The 21,957-nt window shown below is 54.9% G+C and overlaps 1 pseudogene; it reads left to right on the plus strand.

The window, feature by feature from the left end:
* Positions 1 to 4,948: 4,948 nt before the first annotated feature.
* The window catches only part of LOC120964997 (DNA (cytosine-5)-methyltransferase 1A-like), a 77,459-nt pseudogene continuing 60,450 nt past the window's right edge, over positions 4,949 to 21,957 (plus strand).

A 21,957-nucleotide genomic window follows, 5' to 3' on the forward strand; every position in this document is an offset into this window, starting at 1 on the left:
GCACGAGCGCACTATGGCTTTTGGCCGCGACTTGCCTGTGCTCGCTACGGCGTCTCCGATGTTGGCAAGCGCCAGGGAGATGTCAAGGGTGAAGAGTCGAGGCTGGTGGCGTGGCGCGGCAGTCGTCGGCAAGCTCTGGCTCGAGCACGCGCCAAACAGAAGCATTGGTGCGACGCAGAGCGCGTCGACCACATGCCAGAACCCGTGTCCACACGCGGTCACCGCCCTGGCATGGTCAAAACGACGCCCATGCTCGGCCAAACCTTGGCTGGGCTGTAGTTCACGCGGTGTTAGGTCTAGGGAGGCTGAGAACTCACTTCCAAGCCGACCAGACGTGACTCAAGCTTCTTGGCAAGTTTCTGGCCAGAAACTTGGCCGCTAGTTTTGGAGGGCTTCTAGAAGGCCATTAGGGTTGATCTCCTGGGGTTAAGGTTTACTTAGGAGGGTAATGTGTGGCTCAAGAAAAACCAAGACCAAAGGATCAAGGAAAAATACACTTGCTGAACAATGTGCATTTTTGGGCCAGAAGAGAAATGATTTTCTGTAGCAAAAATATTACAAAAAGTCATGCAATATTTTTGCTTGGGGAGGTGGGCCATGGTTCAAAGAATATTCAGGAATTATTTCAAGAATTTTGGAGCAATAAAAATGAGGGTTGCTTTGGAGCACTAATTTCTGAAATGAGTTTCAGAAGAGAAAATGAATATTTTTCTTTTATGAAAATATTCATTTTACCATTTTGGGATTTTTCAGAGAAATGAGATTGAATGAAAGGTAGATGGGTCACTTAGGTGAAAGTCAAGGGCATGCCCAAGTGATAAGTCCATTTGAATTGATTCCAAATACTCAAATCTAAGGCAAAGGCAAAATCAAGTCCGGAAAAAGAGAGAAGGCAAAATCCAGGCTGTCACAGACGTGCAAGAGGGGGACGAAAGGCCACGTACACATACGGTTAATAAAAAAATGGTTTGCGATTCAATTACCTACTATACCCCGTCCTGGTTTATAAGTATGATTTAACTAATAAAATACAAATGCATGTTGCCAAAGATTATATAGTTGGATTCGTATTTGAACATAGTTTCCAATTATATAATTTTTATAACATGCATTAACATTTTGTTGGTTAAATTTGAGGGCAAAGTATGGCACAGAATATAAAGGGGACTATAGACTAGACGGAGGTGGTAGCACACGGCCGCTCTCTACGCAGCAACGCAACTGTCAGCCGGCTTGTAGGCGACCATTTCCTGCGTGTTCAACTGCTCTATACGTGTAGTTGCTTGCGGTTCACGCACGTTCATGCGCATGCGGTTGCGCCGGGCGCAGCGCAATGATGCAGTTACCCGCTACAAAAACTGCAATGCGGACGCGCAGAGAATCCAGGCCGCCCGGCCCCCATTTATTCCCGCGGCCATTTACCTTCATCTCTCGCGTCACATGACACAATATGCACACCCACGACGACACATACAGAGAGGACATCCAGCGATTCCAATGGCGATCCCCGTGGCTCCAATGGCACTCCCAGCGGCCGACGACGACAACAGCGGGCAGTTCACCACGCATCACGTAGTGAACACCCACGTGAGGTAGAAGGCCCTCGGTGGTGTACACGAACGATCCAGTCTCGGTGGAGTGCTCCATTCAAATTATGGAGCAGTTCCTTGCCGAGGACAAGTACCGAGTGGTCGGCTTCGACCTCGAGTACACCATCGGTCGGGTCGGGCACGATCAGAAGGTTGCCGTCGCCCAGTTGTGCATGCGACTTGACGTCCTCATCTACCACTAGCACCTTGCCACAAGGCCTTGCGAGCGTTTCTCCAGGTTTATTAGCAGCAATAACATGTTATTCTACTGTAGACAGAGCACATCACACGGCTTATTAGCAGCAATCGTCTATGTTATTATTGGTCTTCGCACACATTTCTGATTATGGACCTGTTTGTCGCGTATCACACACATCTTGTTCAGTTGAACCGTTTCCATTGTGTTGCCCAATCACACACAGTTCATCCTAGTGAACCGTATGTTGTATATCGCACACGCATTCATCTGGCTGCCCGTTTCTTTTGTTCCTCCTTATCCCAAACAGTTAATTGAATTGAACCATATGCCCTGCATTGCACACGCAACTAAAATATAAACCGTATTTGATGCATCAGTCATTGCAAACGTTTTGCACCTTTTATGACGTTTTTTACACCACTGTTTGCTATTATGGCATCACACACGGTTTCGTGGAAGGGTCTCTGATCGTGGTGTCGCGTTTGGACCATCCTGCATTAGTGATTTACAATTAAATATAAGTGATTTACAATGAAATCGTACTGACGTACCACCAAATCGATCCGATCTTCCCTAAATCAAACCCTACACAGAAACCTAAATGCACTCCCAAACGGACAACCATATCAAGCCCTATCAAACCATAAATCAAAGCTCGGAGTCTAAATTTACCCCTACAACAATCCCTAAATCAGTCAGAGGAAGGGCTTATTGCCTTTGACTAAGGGGTGATGAAGCCGGTGGTCGTTGTCTATATTCCCGCCGCCGGTGCTTGCCATCCAGATGTTCCAGCCGCGGATGCTTGCCAAGATGGTGGTGATAGAGAGTGGCAGTGGAGAGAGAGAGAGAGGGAGGGAGAATGAGTGGTGAGAGAGGGGTGAGTGGATTTATGGCGCCACTTCAGGAAATAACATGATGTCTCAAGCAAGTCCCCTGATACGTCTCCAACGTATCTATAATTTTTTATTGTTTCATGCTATTATATTATCAATCTTGGATGTTTTATATACATTTACAAGCAATTCTATATCATTTTTTGGGACTAACCTATTAACTTAGTGCCCATTGACGGGAAAGGCTCTCAGGGCCACCCACCACTGACCTCCGGCCATCGCTAACAGGGCATTCCAGTGGTAAAGCCATAGCAGTGGCGGACATTACCTAGCGCCTGCCACTAGTAATGACCAATGACAGCACTAACCGCACAGACTACCAATAGCGGGCGTCAATATTCACCTGCCACTGGTACAATTTTATAAAATAAAATAAAAAGAATGCGCCAGCCGGCAGCACAGCAGCGGTTCCACCTCCATTGCCTCATGCATGCCTGCCGGTTGCGCCGCCACGAGCCAACTAGATCTGTTGTCGCAAGTGTTGTGCCTGCTAGATCCGCCACCCCGCCGGATCCCCCGCTATATCTTCACGCTGTCTAGCTCAGCCATATATGTCCTTGTTTGAAAATGTGTTACCGAATTGTTGCTTTGCAGTGTAACCGCTAAACTCTTGATTTTGTAATTTGATTGCTATATTTATCTAAACTTCTAATTGAAACATCTACTTGATTCTAAACTTTACAGGGGAATTATGTCAAACTCTCCACATTCTGCTGGTACTACAGGTATATGTGCTTACCTTGCTATTTTGGTTCCTAAATTTTAGATAAACTTATTCCTGGGGACGCTATAGTTTCCGCAACATTGCACTTCTCCATATTAGCAAATTACACGGTCATATTATTATTATTTTTATAAGTTTGATGTGCGGTGTAGTATATGAAACTATGGATTGGGACACCATTGTTATTTATTGGTACATTTGCCATCTCATGCATTTAACTTAACATTCAACGATATATTTTATAAGGCCATTGTGTGTAGTAAGAGAGCATAATCATATTGGGTCGATCAAAGAATGAGTAGTTACTCCGCCATTTTAATATTTTATGTATGGGATTCATCTGATGCATACGTATTTGCACTGCATTAAGTTCTTTCAGTGTGTCCAACATTTTTGTTGAAAAATGTGTCTAGCATTTCAATCAAAAATATGTCCAACATTTTTGTCGCTTTCAGGAACAAAGAGGCGCCAAGCAAAGCATAAAACCGACAATGAGAATATAATTGAGGAGAGCAATGTTACCACCAACATTGGTCACGATGCCATTGGCTGTAGGAGACCAAAGAGAGATGTTGCATGTTCGAATTTCAGTGGGAAGGCATTTGACTTATCGAAAGAAGATTCACTTATCAGAACTACGGAAATCAGAACAAAGGAGGAAACAGAGGCTGTTAGGATGACAAGAACAGCACCTGAAGATGGGCAATGCTGCAGAAAACTCATCAATTTCATCTTGTGCATGGTAAAGATGGTAATTTGCATCCATTTGAAATGTCTCAGAGTGATGGTGTCTCCATGACAGCTCTTGTCATGCCATTTGATGCTCATATCGAAAAGGATAGGAAAAAAGGAATATGATGTGTCAGATTTCGGCGGTTCAAGGGATGGGCAATTTCCGGCTATAAGGAAGGCGTCGCGGTAATTTGGCTCTAAACAGAACTAGCTAACTATATATGTGTGAAGCCCACAAGAAGCTACAGGTCTCATTTTGATCTTTTTAGCCAGAAAGCTCATGTTTGTGTTCAAGTTTACATGAAGCTAGCTAGATTGGTCGGCGAAAACCCTTTGCTGAGCCTAGAAGAGCTGCTTGCCAATGTTGTCCGTTCCATTAATTTGAGCAATTGCTCCAATGGAACAGTGAGAAAGTACTTTGTGATATCCATCGATGAGTTCGTACATAATCAGCTCACTGCACTGGATCATGCAGCAAACAACAATGATGAGATGTTGTCGACGCTGCCTGCTCTTGTGGCACTAAGAAATGAGTGTAAATCTAGTGTGGGATTCAGCAAGCCGGCAGCTTTGGCCTCACATGGAACTTTGACGATCAAGGATGGACGCGGTGCAAGGAGGTGCAGGTGATCAAGAACGAGGATGAAGAGAGAAACTAGCAAGGTTCTTGCAAGAAGAGGAAGAGTGGAAAATGAAGAAGCCGAGAGCCAAGAGTGGAAGTTCACACAAAAAATGCCTACATCAAGGTCAGTGAAGCTGAGATTGCCAATGACAATCACTGCCAGCATACTATACACCATGCCATATAGAAATGGATCAGTACTTGTTTGACAGTGAGGATGGCAGGCTGCGAGAAAGAATACTCAACAATTGGGCTCTATATAATTCAGATTCCAAATTCATGTCTTTGGAGCTCGTCCCTACGAAACCAAGTGCTGAAAATGGTACTGTTATCTTTGGGTCTGGTTGTATGAGAGACAATGATGGTACTTTCTGTTCAACAGCTGAGCCAGTAGAGTTATCTTCTTCCTCGAGTAAATCTGACCAGGAAGATGAAGGGATTCGAGTTTAGTCCAATCAAGGAATGGCTTGTAGAATTTGGTGGCTTGATGATCTGCATATCTATTCGAAGCGAAATAGCTTGGTAAGTACTCCTGCAGCTCTAATCCATTATGTATACTATATGAACACATGTTAAAATTGCTTGCCTTGCATTTCCGATCATGTTTTGAAATTTGCATTTTCTTTATGCATGAAACCTTGCGATTCCTTGATATTAGACCTCCCTCTAACTTACATATGAATTTCAATTATGTCAGGTACAAGTTACTCCAGCCAACAAAGTAGTATGCGCCATGGTGTGACACTGTCCTTAAAACAGCAAGATTGACTATTAGTATCATGGCCATTTTAAAAGAACAAACTCGCGCTTCAAAACTTTGTTTCGTTGATGTTATCAAGAGAGTAGCAGAATTTGAGAGAGGGCGCCATGCATTCATTTCAACAGATGCAACACGTGTTGAAAGATATGTTGTGGTGCACGGACGGATAGTCCTTCAACAGTTCGCAAATTATCCAGATGAGTGCATTCGACGGTGCGCCTTTGTCACAGGCCTTGCCAATAAGATGGAAGAAAGAGGGCACACAAAGCTAGCAATGAATAAGAAATCTCAAGTGGCGAAAGGAGAGAATCTGAACCAAAGTGCAAAAATGGCCCCAATATCAAAACAAAATCCTATGCGTGCGACAACCACAAAGCTGGTCAGCAGGATATGGGGTGATTACTATGCAACCCATTTCCCAGAGGATTCGAGGGGGAGGATAATGATGAGCAAAAGGTATCTGAGGAGGAACATGAAGAAAATGAAGAAGATGATTTTGAGGGACAGGTTGAAGTTGGCGAGGAACATGTTTCAAGGACCTCGCCATCAACAAGGTCTAGAAATACATCTTCAGATGCTTGTGAAGAAATAGAATGGGAATGTCAAACAGTTGGGAAAACACCATCTGGAGAAGCTCTGTACAGAAGTGTGAGAGTTGGAGATCTTAGTGTTGCTGTTGGTGGGTCACTCACATTGGAAAGTGATTCAGGAGAAGCCATCATGTGTTTTGTTGAGTATATGTATGAGACACATGATGGCACACAGATGATCCATGGTAGAGTTATGAAAAATGGTTCATACACTGTCCTCGGCAATGCTGCAAATGAACGAGAGGTGTTGTTTACCAATGATTGATTGGAGTCCAAAGTAGGTGACATGAGAGAATCATTGAGTGTCAATATCCAGCTGATTCCATGGGGCCACAAGTGCGGAAAAGAGCAGTTGGAAGCTATTAGGGTGGAGAGGGCCAGGGCAGAGGACAGGAAGAAGAAGGGTTTTCCATTGGAGTACATTTGCAAAAGCTTGTACTGTCCGGAGAAAGGTGCCTTTTTCTCCCTCCCTTATGAGAAAATGGCACCGGAACCGGCGCTTGCAGTTCTTGTGAGGAGCGAGAAGTGGTCCGTGATGAGTTCAAAATTCTGTCAGAGACCAACTTTGTCCTCAAGAATGTCACATACAATGTTCACGACTTCCTGTATATAAGGCCTAAGTTTTCTCTCTCGTCAAGGGTCGTGGGACCTACAGGGCTGGAAGAAATGTGGGCATGAAGCCCTATGTGGTATGTCGTTTGCAGAGTGTCAATGTTGCTACTGGATCTCATAAAGCTAATTGGAAATCAACAAAAGTCAGTGTAAGAAGGCTATACAGGCCCAATGATATTTCATCAGATAAAGCTTACTCTTTAGATATGTCAGGGAAAATATACAGGGGTATGCATTTTCCCCTGACTCGTGCACGGACAGGCACAAGAACAAGATTGAAGCACCAGCTTGAGTCAGAGATTGAAGGACCAAGAGATTTGAGGAACCAACATGCAGCTCAGAAGGATCAAGACCAAGCCAGAGGTACAACATATCGGCAAGAGAAGGGCCTCCCTTGCCGGGCAGGCGAGCTCAGCAAGGGGCGAGGCCACCGCCAGAAGCAGACAACCAAAGTGCCCCGGCAGGCCCTGCCGGGACTCGCGAGGGGAAAACCACCCCGCCAACCACTCAAGCATGACCCACGTCGTCAATCAGTGCGGTGTCAAGCCGCAAGGTGATTAAGTGGCAGCCATTCGCCACATGGCGGCCATTTCCTACAGAGGAAACCCATAGATGACACCCGTCCTGCGACCTGTCAAGGGAGCAGGCACGAAGCTGGCAAGATAGCCCGGCAAGCCTTGCTGGGCAACCAGTGATGTGACACTAAGCGGTGCATTTAATGCACCCTCTCAGCCCGCAGAGTTAGGTATGATAGCACTGTTTGCTATCATATCAGTCGATAATGACTACTTTGCCCTTGTGGTGACCCCTTGATCTATAAAAGGAGTCCCATGGCACTCGTAGGAAGGGTTGGAAAGTTGACGAACCCACACCCCCATACCCGCGTAGTCGCTGCTGCCCTACGGCGACCCCTGCCGGGAAAGTGTACTGCGTTGCCCCTTCCACATTCCACCATCAATCCACCAAAGCAGGAGTAGGGTTTTACGCCTCGCGGCGGCCCGAACCTGGGTAAATTGCTTGTGTGATCTCTGCCGTGCTGCGATGCGCTGGTCTACTCTTTGTTCAACGCGACGTCCCCCTGCCAAACCAGCAAGGGGCCTCCTGGTCCCACAGGTGGCCGTGTATATACCACGACAAGATATCAGAGAGGTTTGGCACTCTGCCTTACGTTTACCACATTGTTTATGTGCATCATTACCATCATATTGTGCCTGTGTTTACACCTAACTTTATGTTTTTTACACTTGGACTTTAATCTAGTTTTCTTTGTTGTTTCATCCAGGTGTACTACAGTGAAAATATAGTTAGTGTGCCTGTTGCAATGATAGAGCGAAAATGTGAGGTTTACAGCAAATTGTAGGAGCTGATCGCCAGCTCCTCTTCTTCTTCCTCTAGCTTCCTCTCAAAGCTCAAGGAAGAACACAAGAACACAGATATTTGGTGGCCGCTGTATCACATAGCCATTTTCTCTTCTCTGTATTCTCTTTCTCAAAGCAAACATGGCGTACAGCTCTTAAATAAAACACATACGCACGCATACAGCCGGGGCAAACCCGGCCCGATTTTGTGGCACTAACCCATGCACCAACGCACCACTAACCAACTAACCCATGCAACTAATCTTCTTCCTGGATTCTCTCCAGGGTCCTGAAGACTCGGCATACAATACTAACAAACTCACCCGTCTACTCCTCAGGGCCTTGGCTTCAGCTTGCCGTTTCACACGGCGGCGTGCCGATTCACACGTCACCACGCATCTCACCATCTACATCGCTTCACACGATCTGGTATCTCGCCTTGCACACTTGCTGCTCCAAGACTCCTACCCACGACTTAACTAATGAACTACATACAATACAAATGCAAAAACACATGCAGATATGAAATCAAGATTAAACCTAACAAGGATGACCTTCCAAATTCAATTACCCTCAGTTACCCCGTGTCCTTCCCTCAATCGTACCTGGGCTTGCCCCTCTCTCCCTGTTAATTTTCCTGTCTATGCCTTTCGTCCTCTTATCAGTTGATTCGATCGTTACCTCTTATGTGGCACGATCTCATGCTATTCTACGGCTGTCGTTTAAAGTTGTAAAATTCCATGCTCAATAATCTCCTTGCATATTTTATGTGCTCATTAATTCATTCTTCATGATGGTGTGGTTGAGGCTATAAATATGTGGCAATGTCTTTCTCTCGGACCGAGAAGGACATTTGTTTCGCATGCTATTTAATTGCTCCACACAAAGCTTTGTTGTCTAATCATGAAAGAATCTTCGGCAGCGCGTGCTTGCTCGCCATCTTTTGTCTTGGTTTGGTTGCCTTGTGTCGGGTGGTAGGTGCGACATATGCCAACGGGTGGCTTATCATTGCGGGAGCCAGTAAGACGTCGCCGGTGCCTGGAAACGGGATGAGGCGAAGACATGCACGCCGGCGAATCTTACCCAGGTTCGGGGCTCTCCGTGGAGATAACACCCCTAGTCCTGCTCTGCGGGGTCTCCGCATGATCACTAGATCAGAACGAGTAGCTACAAATGCTCCTTGAGCTGTCGGGTTCCAGGGGAAGAAGGGCAAGGCTAGCTCTCACTCCCCTCTCTATATGGTGTATGTAACTATAAGAAGCCAACCCTTTGCATGGGTGCCCCGGGGGGTTTATATAGGCCTACCCCCCGGGGGTACAATTGTAATCCAGCTGGGCGTGGGTCTCAGTCGTCAGTGTCTGCGCTCGCCGGCTTCTCCGCCGGCCGTCGGGGCCCGCCGACTAGTGGGTCCCGCCGGCTGCCGCCCTCTTGGTCGACAGACCGGCCCCAGCGCCTGGGGGTCTTGTCGGCGGCTGTTTACTGTAGCCTCGCCTCTGATGATGAGGGCTTCGTCACGGTAAGCGTGGCCAGCGTGTGCCGCCTCGAGGGTTCTCACTGTAGCCTTACCTCGTCTCATCTCCTTAATGTGGCACATGCTTCGAGGGAGGGGGTAGCCGTCTTCTGGGGGCCGGCTACGCCCCTGGCCGACTGAGGGAGGCCGGGCCGCCTTCGTGCCTCTCTCTGGCTAACGGGGCCCGCCGCCCGTGAGCCGTTCTGGCGTCAGTCGTGGATGACGTTGAGGCCGGCATGGCTACAGTGCCGGGCCGGACGGGAGATGGCTGACCCGTACGGCGTCCTGTGGCCATGCCTGCCTCGGGCTTCGGGGATAGTGGGCCATACTGTGGCCACACCCCGTCGTGTCACCGTTATGTGGGCTTAGTTTCGGTAGGGGTGGTCTTGGCCGGCTTCTTGGAGTCGGCGCTCTCTACAGCCGGCTTTCTGGAGTCGGTCGTCTCGTAGCTATCTTGGGGGAGGTCGCTGAGGCTGGGTCGCCTTCTGAGAGTCGGCTTCTGGGGTAGCCGACCGAGGGAAGGCGGCCCAGAGCTTTGAATGCTTGAAGGATCAAATGGCCTGATATGGATCTGAAGAGCCAGGGGTAGTCGGTTAGGCTACCCGTGGCCATTTACTCCGACAGTAGTCCCCGAAGCTGATTGAGCATCGAGGTTGGGTGGGAGTCAAGAAGCTCGGTCAGCTTCCTATCTTGATGAGCCGGCAGCTGGGAGCCGACTTTGGTTGGGCCGCCTTATCGGCGAAAAATCTTTTGGAGTCGGAGGGCGGGAGCTTGCCAGCGCACGCACCGGGCCGCGAGCCGGCCACTTGCCGCCTTCGAACCACGTGGCATCCCTTGGCTAAAAAGCCTGCCAGCCCACGCGCGCGACGGGACGTCGCCACAGGACGGGGGCCCGCCACGCCCATGCCTGGGCCCAGGCGCGGATTCTCTGCGGCCCGAAGCCGCCCGCACGTCTTCCTGCGGCGGTTTCGGCACGCTTTGAGGGCGTAATAATCGCGAGGCGTGGGGGGAGTGGGTGCAGTTAATCCCACGTCTCACCCCACGCCCTGCCTCCCTGGCTTCACCGTGTGAAGCTATAAGTAGGGGGAGGGGGAGAGCGGCAGGCGCTCGCACGCCCCTTTCCTTTCCGCCATCTTCTTCCTTCTGCCCTTTCTTGCAACAGCACCTCGCCGCCGCGCTGCTCCACCACTCGATCCTCCGCCGCCGCGCTCGTTCTTGCCAGCCCCACGCCACGATGCAGTATGGCGGGGATTGGGACGGCTCCAACATCCATGAGGACCACGTCGAGTTCCTCCGCAAGACGCGGCGGCTGCCCGGCACGGAGGTGGAGGTCCGTCTTGCGCCGGCGAAGGAGATCACGCCGGAGCCGGAGGAAGGCGAGCGGGTAGTCTTCCGCTTGCACTTCTTGCGCGGCATTGGCTTGCCCGTGAGCGCCTTCTTCCGCTCCTTTCTTGAGTTCTACGAACTCCAGCCGCACCACCTCACCCCGAACACGGTGGTGCTGCTGTCCGCCTTCTTCACCTTGTGCGAAGGCTACCTCGGCGACCTCCCCACCCTCGAGCTCTGGGGGGAGTTCTCCAGTCCAAGCTGGGCACGCGCATGCAGGGCGTGCCGGCCAGAGTGGAGCCTTCATCGCGATGCGGAGGGTGGCTGCCGACAACCCCTTCCCCGTCATCACACTGATCCAGTCGGTGAAGCTATGGCAAAAGTCATACTTCTACGTGAAGAACGTCGCCCCGCAGGGCGACTACGTCAATCTGCCGGCTTACGTAGCCGGCCCACCGGCGGGCAGGCGGCCCCAATGGTCCTATCGGGCCGTGACGCTGACGCCGGCTGGAGCCGCAGCTATCGCCCGACTGCGGGTGATGATCCAGTCGGAGGGCTTGTCGGGGCCCGACCTGCTGGCCGCCTTCGTCACGCGCCGGGTGCTCCCGCTCCAGAGCCGCCCTCATCTGATCTGTCAGATGAGCGGCCAGCTTGATCCGAGTCGGGTGTGCACCAAAGACATGCCGCACGACGAGGTGGCCCATATGGTGAACTACCTTGCGAACTGCAAGCTCTCCGCCGAGTGGCAGTTCGGCAAGGAGCCATATTGCCGAGTTCCCTTTGGCCGACTCTGACTAGTCGGCTTGTCTTCGACAGAGCCCTCTTCTTCGTCCTGCAGGCGGGTCGGACGCGGAGCGCCGATTCGTCCCCGACCGGACGGAACACGATCTGAAGGACCCCGACTTGGGGGCTGCCGCTATGGACGACAACACCGAAGTGGGCGGTGGCCAAGCCGGCGGCGAGGCAGGCGGCTCCGGGCTCGGAGTCAGCTTCGACGACTGGCCGGACGATGCCGAGGCCGAAGTCGTCCCACGCCGCCAGCCGGCGCCTGGCCACGGCGCGGGTTCCTCCGCCGCGCCGTCTGCTCGGGGCGGCGGGCAAAAGCGTCGCGCCGCGCCAGGCTTGTTCGGCAGTCGGCCGAAGAAGCCCAGAGGCGGGGCAGCGGCGACCAGGTGGGAGGAGGCGGCCGCGAAGGCGGCCCGCTTCCGCAAGGCGGTGAAGCAGCTCCAGACGGTGTCAGTGTAAGTATACACTCCTTTGTGTACTCTTTTTTTTCTTTTCTCTGGTAGCTCCTGAGTCCTTGTCTTTTCTTCAAAAAATCAGGGCTCCATTGTCGCTCGAGCGGGCTGCTGCAGCCTCCGTTGTTGGGTCGCCAGGAGGATCTGGGAGCACTACTCGCCGCGTGGACCCCCGTGCCGATCTTCTGGCGGCGACGGAGTGGAACGCGCGGGAGGAGCGGGAGGCGCGGGAGGCGGAGGCATTGAGGGCGGCTGCCGCCAAGGCGGCACAGGAGGAGGAGGCAGCGAAGGCGCGCGCGGACACCGCGGCCAAGGCCCAAGCGGAGGCTGCGGCTGCGGCGACGGCAGAAGAGGCCTTCCTGGTCACCCCACTGCACGTTGCGGCGCCTGGGGCCCCAGAGCCCTCGCCAGAAGAAGCCGGCAGTGACCGGTCGGGGCTGGAGAGGGATGACGACGTTGTCATCCTGGAGAGGGCAGCGGCACCGGCCCCGCCGACTAGGGCGGCTCAAGGTGGCCGGCCTGATCTGCCGCCTGCGCAGCCAGCCGGGGGCGAGCCGGCCGCGAGGACTGATCTGGCGGTCCGGTCGTCGTCGCGCCGGCGCACGGGAAAGGCCGCCTCAGAGCCGCAGAAGGCTGCATCGGAGCCGCAGCCGGCCGCAGGCTCCAGCTCGTCGGCCCAAGATATGGAGGCGGCCAGCGCCAGCTCGGGGTGGACGCCAGGCGGAGGGACGGCCGTGATGAATGTGGCCGCGCAGGACGTCCGGACCCGGCTCCAAGCCCAGGCTGGGGCGCTGAGGAGATACAACGACGAGTTCCTTGCGACGCGGGCGGCCATCCGGGTTAGTCTTCTTATGCTGCTTCTTTTTTATCTTGGTTTCTTCCGTGGGGGCGCGTCCGCGCACCCACTGGGTGTAGTCCCCGAGTTCCGAGTCGGCTGCTGAGCAGGCGGCTTGGAACTTCTTAGTGGATCTAGTTTTGCTATTCTTGTTCTTACTTCGCTCTTCTGCCTGTCTTGCAGGACTACCATAATCTTCGCGCGGCTGCCTTCAACTCCCAGGCTCGGGAGTTGACCCAGAAGACCGCCGACCTAACTGAGAGCCGGGGTAAGTGCTTCGTCCTTTATCTCACGTGGGGGCGCGTCAGCGCACCCACTGGGTGTAGTCCCCGAGATTCGGGCCGACTGCTGAGCAGTCGGGTCGGATCTTCCTTGACGACTTCTTCTTATTGTTTCTTCTTTCTCTGCCGTCCCTGCAGCGGCCAATGCCAGTCTAAGGGCGCAGCTGGGAGGGTCTCAGGCTGCCCTTCGTGCCAAGGAGGCCGAGTTTGCCGCCTTGGTGCAGGAACGTGACCTCCTGGCCAAGAGGTTGGCCGACCAGGAAGAGAGCCACAAGGCAGCTCTGAAGGCGGTGCAGGACAGCGAAGCCGCCCTCCAGGCCGAGTACGAGACAGAGGGGGGCTGGCTGGGCCGAAGAAAAGCAGACGCTGATCAATGGCTATGGCCAGATCAAAGATTTGGTTGACGGTAAGCCGCCTACTTCTTCGTCCTTTCTTGCCGCCTGCCGCTTTTGGCTCGTTTTCTGACTTGGTGTTTTCTCTTCTTTCTCTTTCTTTCTTGCGCAGAGTACTTCCCTGGCTACTCTACCGCCGCCAACCAGATCATCGAGGCCCGCCGCGAGGCACGGAGGCAGGCTGGCGCTGAGATTGCGCCAAACGCTAGCCGGTCACTGGAGGAGCAGCTCTTGGCGATCCAGGCCCGCCTCCAGCCAGCTCATCGACTGCTCCGCCGTCTTCAACGTGCCGGGGCGCAGGTGCTGGCCGCCCTCTGGCCTGGCGAAGTGGTTCCCCGCACCCCCAGTCGGACTGCCGACTGGCTGGAGGTGGCGGTCGGCCGCTTTGAAGCCTGGAAGGCTTCGGCGGCTCGGTCCGGCGCCAGGCGGGCGCTGGAGTTCGTCGAGGCCTGGTATCCCGGCCTGAGTCTGGACCAGCTAGCTACCTGGCGGCAGCAGGCCGACACGGAGCTGGAGCCGGCGCGGCCGGCTATCATCCGGCGGGCTTCAGCGATCGCCGACTACACCGACACCAGCGCCTTCGCCCCTGAGGTAGATGACAACGGTGTTGCCCAGCCGGAGGACTGGTTCGGGCTGAACCCAGCAGACGGCGAAGACTCGGCGGAGGAGATCGACTCCAGTGACGAGGGTGAAGAAGAGGAGGAGGAAGCTGAAGACGCCGGGCCGGACGGTGGGGCGACCGACCAGCCTCAGCCTGACCGCGCCTCCAGCAACACGTCGCGTGCGGGTGCGTCGCCTGCCACCGGTGGTGATCAGGCTGAGACCCGCCAGCCGGCCACTCCTTCAGCCGGCGACGCCGTCTCCATCGACCAACCCGGCTCCCACGTCGCACCTTTAGTCTAGTCTGCTATCTTTTATTTTCCTGTCTTGTCATTTTTGGAACAATATTCAGTTAAGTTTACACAATTCCACCCACTGGGGGTGTATTCGAACTATGTCGATTGCCGGCCTGTTGGGGGCCTTATATGTATATATGACTATGCATGTGTTTGGCTTTTCCTTGTTCTTTGCTTTTCATCCTTCTGCTGTTTCCTTTGCCGCCCTCCCTTGGTTGTCGCCTCCCCAGACAGACAGCTGCTTTGCAATCTGTAGCTGGAGAAGTACTTGCCCAATTGGGAGGGCAAGTACTCTAGCTTTGTTGGATTATAGCTAAATGTTTAGGAAGCCGGCCAGCCGGCTGTTCTGACAGCCGGCAGGCGTGGTTGGAGGCCATCTTTTCGCCATATAAGTTCCTTAGTCCTTAGCCGTTTTTCGTGTAGGCATCCTTTCTGCCTTGGCTCTTGCTAGTCGGACAGTCGGTTCTTCGAGCTGCGACTTTCAACAAGAGGGGACTCGGGAGCCGGCACACTACTTGTCTGACTTCAGGTAGAACTTTAATATAGCTTAAGGCGGCCAGTCCCCGGGCCGACTAGTCGAACCCGGTGCCAGACAGGAAATCAAATGTAGTAATACATTCATGGATATGACACTTGTCACTCATAGATAAATAAAGGCAGTCCCCGAGTGCTCCTCGGGGAGCCTGTTGTTTCATACTTAATACAAAAGGGTAGCATGATACATACTGCTTTCAACTGTAAAATCTTCTCAGGAGGTTCACGTTCCATGGTCGCTCCGACTCCTTGCCGGAGTCATCCCCCTTGCGTGCTCTTGGTTTTTGCGCGTCGATCAAGTAGTAGGAGTCGTTGCCTAGTGCCTTGCTGATGACGAAGGGGCCTTCCCAAGGGGCCGAGAGCTTGTGCTGACCGGCTGTTCGCTGGATCAGCCGAAGCACAAGGTCGCCCTCTTGGAAAATCTTGGCTTGACCTTGCAGTTGTGGTAACGGCGCAACCCCTGCTGGTAGATGGCAGACCAGCTGAGTGCTAACAGCCGGCCTTCTTCCAGTAGGTCGACACCGTCTTCTCTAGCTTCCTTGGCCTCCGCCTCCGTGTACATGGTGACCCGAGGCGAGTCGAACTCGATGTCGGTTGGGATGACAGCCTCGGCGCCATATACAAGGAAGAACGGATGAAGCCGATTGACTTGTTGGGGGTAGTACGCAGACTCCAGAGGACAGACGGCAGCTCATCGAGCCAGCAGCCGGCCGATCGCTCCAGTGGTACAACCAGTCGGGGCTTGATGCTGGAGAGGATGAGTCCATTTGCTCGCTCGACTTGGCCGTTTGACTGCGGGTGGGCAACGGACGCTAAGTCCAGTCGGATACCCTGCGTCGCGCAGAAACATGCCAGTGCTCCTTTGGCAAAGTTTGTGCCGTTGTCGGTGATGATGCTGTGCGGTACGCCGTACCGAGTAGTGATGTCGATGATGAATGTTACGGCAGTCGGCCCGTTCAGCTTCTTGATTGGCTTCGCTTCGATCCACTTTGTGAACTTGTCCACGGCGACAAGCAGATGTGTCAAGCCGCCGCGGGCTGTCTTGAAAGGACCCACCATGTCCAGTCCCCAGACGGCGAAGGGCCAGGTGAGGGGAATGGTTTTGAGTGCAGAAGCCGGCAGGTGTTGCTTGGAACTGAAGACTTGGCATCCTCTGCAGCTCTTGACTATCTCTTTGGCATCTTCCAAAGCAGTCGGCCAGAAGAAACCATGGCGAAAAGCTTTGGCCACAAGTGATCTTGAGGCTGCGTGGTGGCCGCATTCGCCTTGGTGGATATCCTTGAGGATTGCCACTCCTTTTTCTGGCTCGACACAGCGCTGGAAGACTCCAGTGACGCTGCGCTTGACAAGCTCTCTGTTGATTATTGCATATGCTCCGGCTCGTCGTTGCACTAGTCTTGCTGTGATCTCATCAGCCGGCAGCTCTCTGTTGACTAGGAATTTGAGGATGGGCTGGGCCCATGACGGAGCCCTGACTTCTTCTTCTGTTAGTGCGGCCACCATGACTCGGGTGGGTGGGTCGGGTGGCGTGGAATTGGGGTCGGCCACCGCTTCTTGTGTTGCTGCAGTCCCCGGGCCGACTGCTGCAGTCCCCGGGCCGGGCTCTGAAGTCCCCGGGCCGGGTGCGACTACGGCAGTCGGCGGGCCAGTTGTCGAAGTCCCCGTGCCGCCTGCGGGGTTCTTCCAGTCGGATCCGGCTGCCTCGGGGGCAGGCGGTACGAAGATAGAGTCCGACTCTGGAGACGGCTTCATGGACGGCTTGAGGAGGCGCTGGAGGGAGACGCCGGTCGGTATAGCCTGTCGGGTGGAGCCGATCCGTGCCAGGGCATCTGCTTGGTCGTTGTCGGCCCTTGGCACGTGAAGGAACTCGCACCCTTCGAAGTACCCACTGATCTGCTGGACGAGGAATCGATAGCTCGCCATGTTTGCGTCCTTGGCGTCCCAGTCGCCAGACGACTGCTGGACCACCAAGTCTGAGTTGCCATAACACAGGATCCGGCGTATGCCGAGCTCTTTGGCTAGCTGGAGCCCATGTATGAGTGCCTCGTACTCGGCGATGTTGTTGGAGGCGGCGAAGTGGATTTGCAGCGTGTATCTGAGTTTGTCACCTTTGGGAGAGGTGAGGACGATGCCGGCTCCCAAGCCGGTGCGCATCTTGGACCCGTCGAAGTGCATCCGCCAATGGGTAGAGTCGAGAGCCGGCGGTAGGTACTGGGTCTCCGCCCAGTCGACGAGGAAGTCGGCCAATGCTTGGGACTTGATGGCGGTGCGGGGCTGGTAGAAGATTGTGTATGGTGCCAACGCAATGGCCCATTTAGCTACCCGGCCGGATGCATCCCGGCTGCCTATGATCTCGGCCAGCGGGGCGGTGCACACGACCGTGATGGGATGCTCTTGGAAGTAGGGCTTCAGCTTCTTGGCGGCGAAGTATACCCCATAGCACATCTTCTGGTAGTGCGGGTAGTTTTGCTTTGAGTTGGATAGTACTTCGCTTAGATAATACACCGGCCTCTGGACTAGCTGGGCTCGGCCTTCTTTCGGGCGCTGGACCACGACAACTGTACTGACCACTCGGTTAGTCGCGGCAATGTAAAAGAGCATGGGCTCCTTCTCAGTCGGTGCCGCCAGGACAGGTGGAGTGGTCAGCATCTTATTCAGCTCATGGAAGGCTTGGCCGGCTTGGTCATTCCACTCGAAGTGAGCGGACTTCTTCATGAGTCCGTACAGGGGGAGAGCCTTCTCTCCTAGCCGGCTGATAAAGCGGTTTAGGGAGGCCAAGCACCCGGTGAACTTCTGCACATCCCGCAATTTGGTGGGAATTTCCATCCTCTCGATGGCCTTGATCTTCACAGGGTTGCACTCGATGCCGCGTTCGGAGACCAGAAAGCCTAGCAGCTGGCCGGCTGGTACTCCGAACACGCATTTCTCGGGGTTGAGCTTGATTTGGAATCGGCGCAAGTTGGCGAATGTTTCTTTGAGGTCTTCCAGCAGGGTGCCGCGCTTCTCTGTCTTCACCACAATGTCGTCTACATAGACATGGGCATTTCTGCCGAGTTGCTTGAGGAGGCATTTCTGCATGCAACGCTGAAAAGTGGCACCGGCATTCCTTAAGCCGAATGTCATAGTCAGGTAACAGAAAGCTCCGAATGGTGTGATGAAGGCAGTCTTCAGGCGGTCCGCTGGGTCCAACTTGATTTGATGGTACCCTGAGTAGGCGTCCAAAAAGCTCAACAGCTCGCATCCGGTTGTGGAGTCTATCACTTGGTCAATCCGTGGCAAGGCAAACGGATCCTTGGGGCAGGCCTTGTTAAGGCTAGTGTAGTCTATACACATGCGCCACTTGTTGTTCTTCTTCAATACCAAGACTGGGTTGGCAAGCCACTCTGGAAAAAATACTTCCATGATAAAGCCAGCGGCGGGGAGCTGGGCTATCTCTTCTCCTACGATTCTTCGCTTCTCTTCTGACAGTCGGCGAAGGGGTTGCTTGACTGGCTTCGCGTCGGCTCGGACGTGTAATTTGTGCTCGGCAAAATCCTTCGGGACACCTGGCATGTCCTTTGGGGACCATGCGAAGACATCTCGATTCTCACGGAGGAAGTCGACGAGCTCGCCTTCCTATTTACTGTCCAAGTTTGCCCCAATGACGGCAAACCTTTCCGGGTTCTCTGGGTCCAGGGGTATCTTCTTCGTTTCCTTGGCCGGCTGGAAGGAGCCCTGCGCATCATAATCTTTGGGGTTGGGGGACAAAGCCGGCTGCTTGCCGGCCATGGCCACAACCCGCTCCAGCATCTTCTTCTCTTCGGCCACTATGAGGGACTCGGCCAGCCGGCTGCTGGCCATGGCGCACTCAATGGACTTCTTGTAGTCGCCGGCTACAGTGATGATCCCCTTCGAGCTCGGCATCTTCATCTTCAGGTAGGTGTAGTGGGGCACAGCCATGAACTTGGCCAGAGCAGGTCGGCCAAGCAAAGCGTGGTAGGGGCTCTCCAGATCCACTACCTCAAACCAGATCGCTTCTCGGCGAAAATGATCCTTGTCTCCGAAGACAACATCCATCTTGATCTTGCCGATCGGGGAGCAAGACAAGCCGGGGACGATACCATGGAACACGGTCCGGCTTGGCATGAGCTGCTTCGCCTTGATGTTCAGCTTCTCCATGGTATCGCGGTACAGTATATTGATACTGCTTCCGCCATCTATCAGGACGCGGGAGAATCTGGCAGCTCGCCTCTCCGTCGCGACGGTGACGTCCAAGACTAGTGCATAGGAGCCAGGGGATGGCATCACCTCTGGGTGGTCGGCCTGGCTCTAGTTGATGGGCTTCTCGGACCAGTGCATGAACTCGGGGGCGCTAGAGGCGACTGCGTTGACCTCTTGATGCTGACGGCGCCAACTACGCTTGTCTTCGACTTGGCTTGTGAAGACGACGTAGGCGGCGTGCTCTTCGGGGAACTCATCTTGAATGGCTCCGACTGCCGGCCGAGCCGCCGGCTACTGGGGGGCTAGAGGCGGCGGGCCGGTAGGCGGAGGCGGCACCAGCCCCTCGCCCTTGGAGATTCGCGTGAGCCAGTGGCATTTTCGGGTCGTGTGGTTGGACGGCTTCGCGCCGCTGTGGAACTTGCAGGGGGCGTCGAGAGTCTGTTCGTACGAGAAAGCCGGCTGCCAAGCCGGCCTGCCACCCTTCTTCTTGGGAGCAGGCCGTTCTTCGGGTTGCTCATCTTCAACTGTGGCCACCTGTCGACTGGTGGAAGGCGGCATGGGAGCCTTGCGCTTGTGATCGTTCTGGTAGGGGCGCCAATTGGAGTCGCCTGCCGGCGTCTTGGGAGCCGGAGCGATCACCTTCCCAGAGGCGTCCACTCGAAGCTCGGTCTTCATCGAGGAGTCAGCCGTGGCGTACTTGTCCGCGATGATCAGCAGTTTCGAGGGTAGCTGGCTCATCGCAGAGGAGTCGGTGCTTGAGGAGGGTGCCCTCTCGGCACCCGGCGGTGAAGTACTCGATGGCCTGAACCTCGTGTACCCCCTCGCAGGAGTTGCGGAGCTCGGCCCACCGCATGAGGTAGTCGCGGGTCGACTCGTTGGGCCCTTGGACGCATAGGGAAAGCTGGCGAGGCTTGGGAGGCCGCTTGTACGTGCTAGTGAAGTTGCGGACGGAGACTTCCGTGAAGTCCAGCCAGCTGTTGATGCTGTAGGGCTTGAGGCTGTTGAGCCAGGTGCGCGCCGTGCCTTGCAGCATGAGGGGGACGTATTTCACGGCTACGCGTCGGTTGCCGTTGGCCATGCTGACCATAGTAGAATAGTCGATGAGCCAATCTTCCGGCTTCACAGAGCCGTTGTACTTGGGCGTGTCTCTGGGGAGCGAGAACCCTTTGGGGAAGGGCTCGTCGCGGATGCGAGGGCCAAAGCATGGTGGGCCGACATCGGCTTCTTCTTCCAGCGCCAGGGATCGAGCTAGGCGGTCGATCCGGTGGCGGGCGTCGTTCTCGCCGACTCCTTCGCGGCGGCCTAGTTGGCCACCAAGGGTCGGACGCGTGACAGGCGGCGGGGATGGACGTCTCTCCCCTCGAGGCGGGGGAGGAGGCGGATTTCCTTGGCGCTCTACCGCTCGAGGGCGGCCTTCCGCGTCGCGCTCGATGGTGATACGGGTCCGGCTGCGGCTAGCAGCCGGCTCCTTGTCTTTCCTCTGGCGGGCACCGCTCGTAGTCGGCGAGCGGGACGCCGCGGCGTGCTCCCGGCGCGGGGGATGACTATCAGCGCGGGCGCCGGCTTCGTGCCGTTCTGCAGCCGCGTCAATCAGCTGCTGGATCCGCCTTGTCATGTAGGGGAGCTCATCGGCTCCCAACCCATTTAGCTCTTCAGCAGCCGCCTGGGCGGCTCGTATATTCTCGAGCGGGGTGGCGTAGACGGGGCGATCTGCCCCCAGCATGCTGGCAATAGCCGCGCCGCGCTTCTAGACGAAGCCGGCTCGGCTCGGCCCGCTAGGCGGCGGCGTACCGAAGGCAGCGCGGTCGACTTCGCGCTGGTGGGCCTCGGTGAGGCGTCTCATGGAGGCTATCTTCTGGCCTTCCGCGATGAGGGCGAGGCGGCGTGACTCCAAGGTCTCAGCATCGGCATCGGCCGGGATGGGGACGGATAAGTCGTGCATCGCTGCTTGCAGGGCGTCGTGGGCGTTCTCGCCCGAGTTGGCGACGTGCTGATGACCAGCACTTCGGTGACGGCACTGCTGCCGCTGTCAGCTCGAGAAAGGGGGTCGTCGAAGACCACCACGTCGGAGGGGTAGGCGTCGAGCGATGCCGTGTCGGAATCGACAAGCATCGGGTCGGTGGAGCCGACCGACTCCAAGTCTACGGCAGGCTCGCTGGAGACCTGGAGTTGGTCGAGGAGGCTGACGAGGCGGCTCTCGGGGTAGTCCGTGCCTGCGTCGGACGCGGGCTCGTCGGAGATGCGAGCCTCGCCGAGCAGATTGGCGAGGCAGCTCGCTGCGCAGGCGTCGTCGACGCCTTGCAGCGCGTCGGGGCAAACGCCATCGGGCGCAGCAGGCTGGCTGCGCTCGCGGGGGAGGAAAAGGGTTCCCGTCCAGAACAGGTCTCCGGACGACGGTGCACCTGGCCCCATGGTGGGCGCCAAATGTCGGGTGGTAGGTGCGACATATGCCAACGGGTGGCTTATCATTGCGGGAGCCAGTAAGACGTCGCCGGTGCCTGGAAACGGGATGAGGCGAAGACATGCACGCCGGCGAATCTTACCCAGGTTCGGGGCTCTCCGTGGAGATAACACCCCTAGTCCTGCTCTGCGGGGTCTCCGCATGATCACTAGATCAGAACGAGTAGCTACAAATGCTCCTTGAGCTGTCGGGTTCCAGGGGGAAG

Source organism: Aegilops tauschii, chromosome 5, assembly GCF_002575655.3.
Source record: "Aegilops tauschii subsp. strangulata cultivar AL8/78 chromosome 5, Aet v6.0, whole genome shotgun sequence".
NCBI lineage: Eukaryota > Viridiplantae > Streptophyta > Magnoliopsida > Poales > Poaceae > Aegilops > Aegilops tauschii.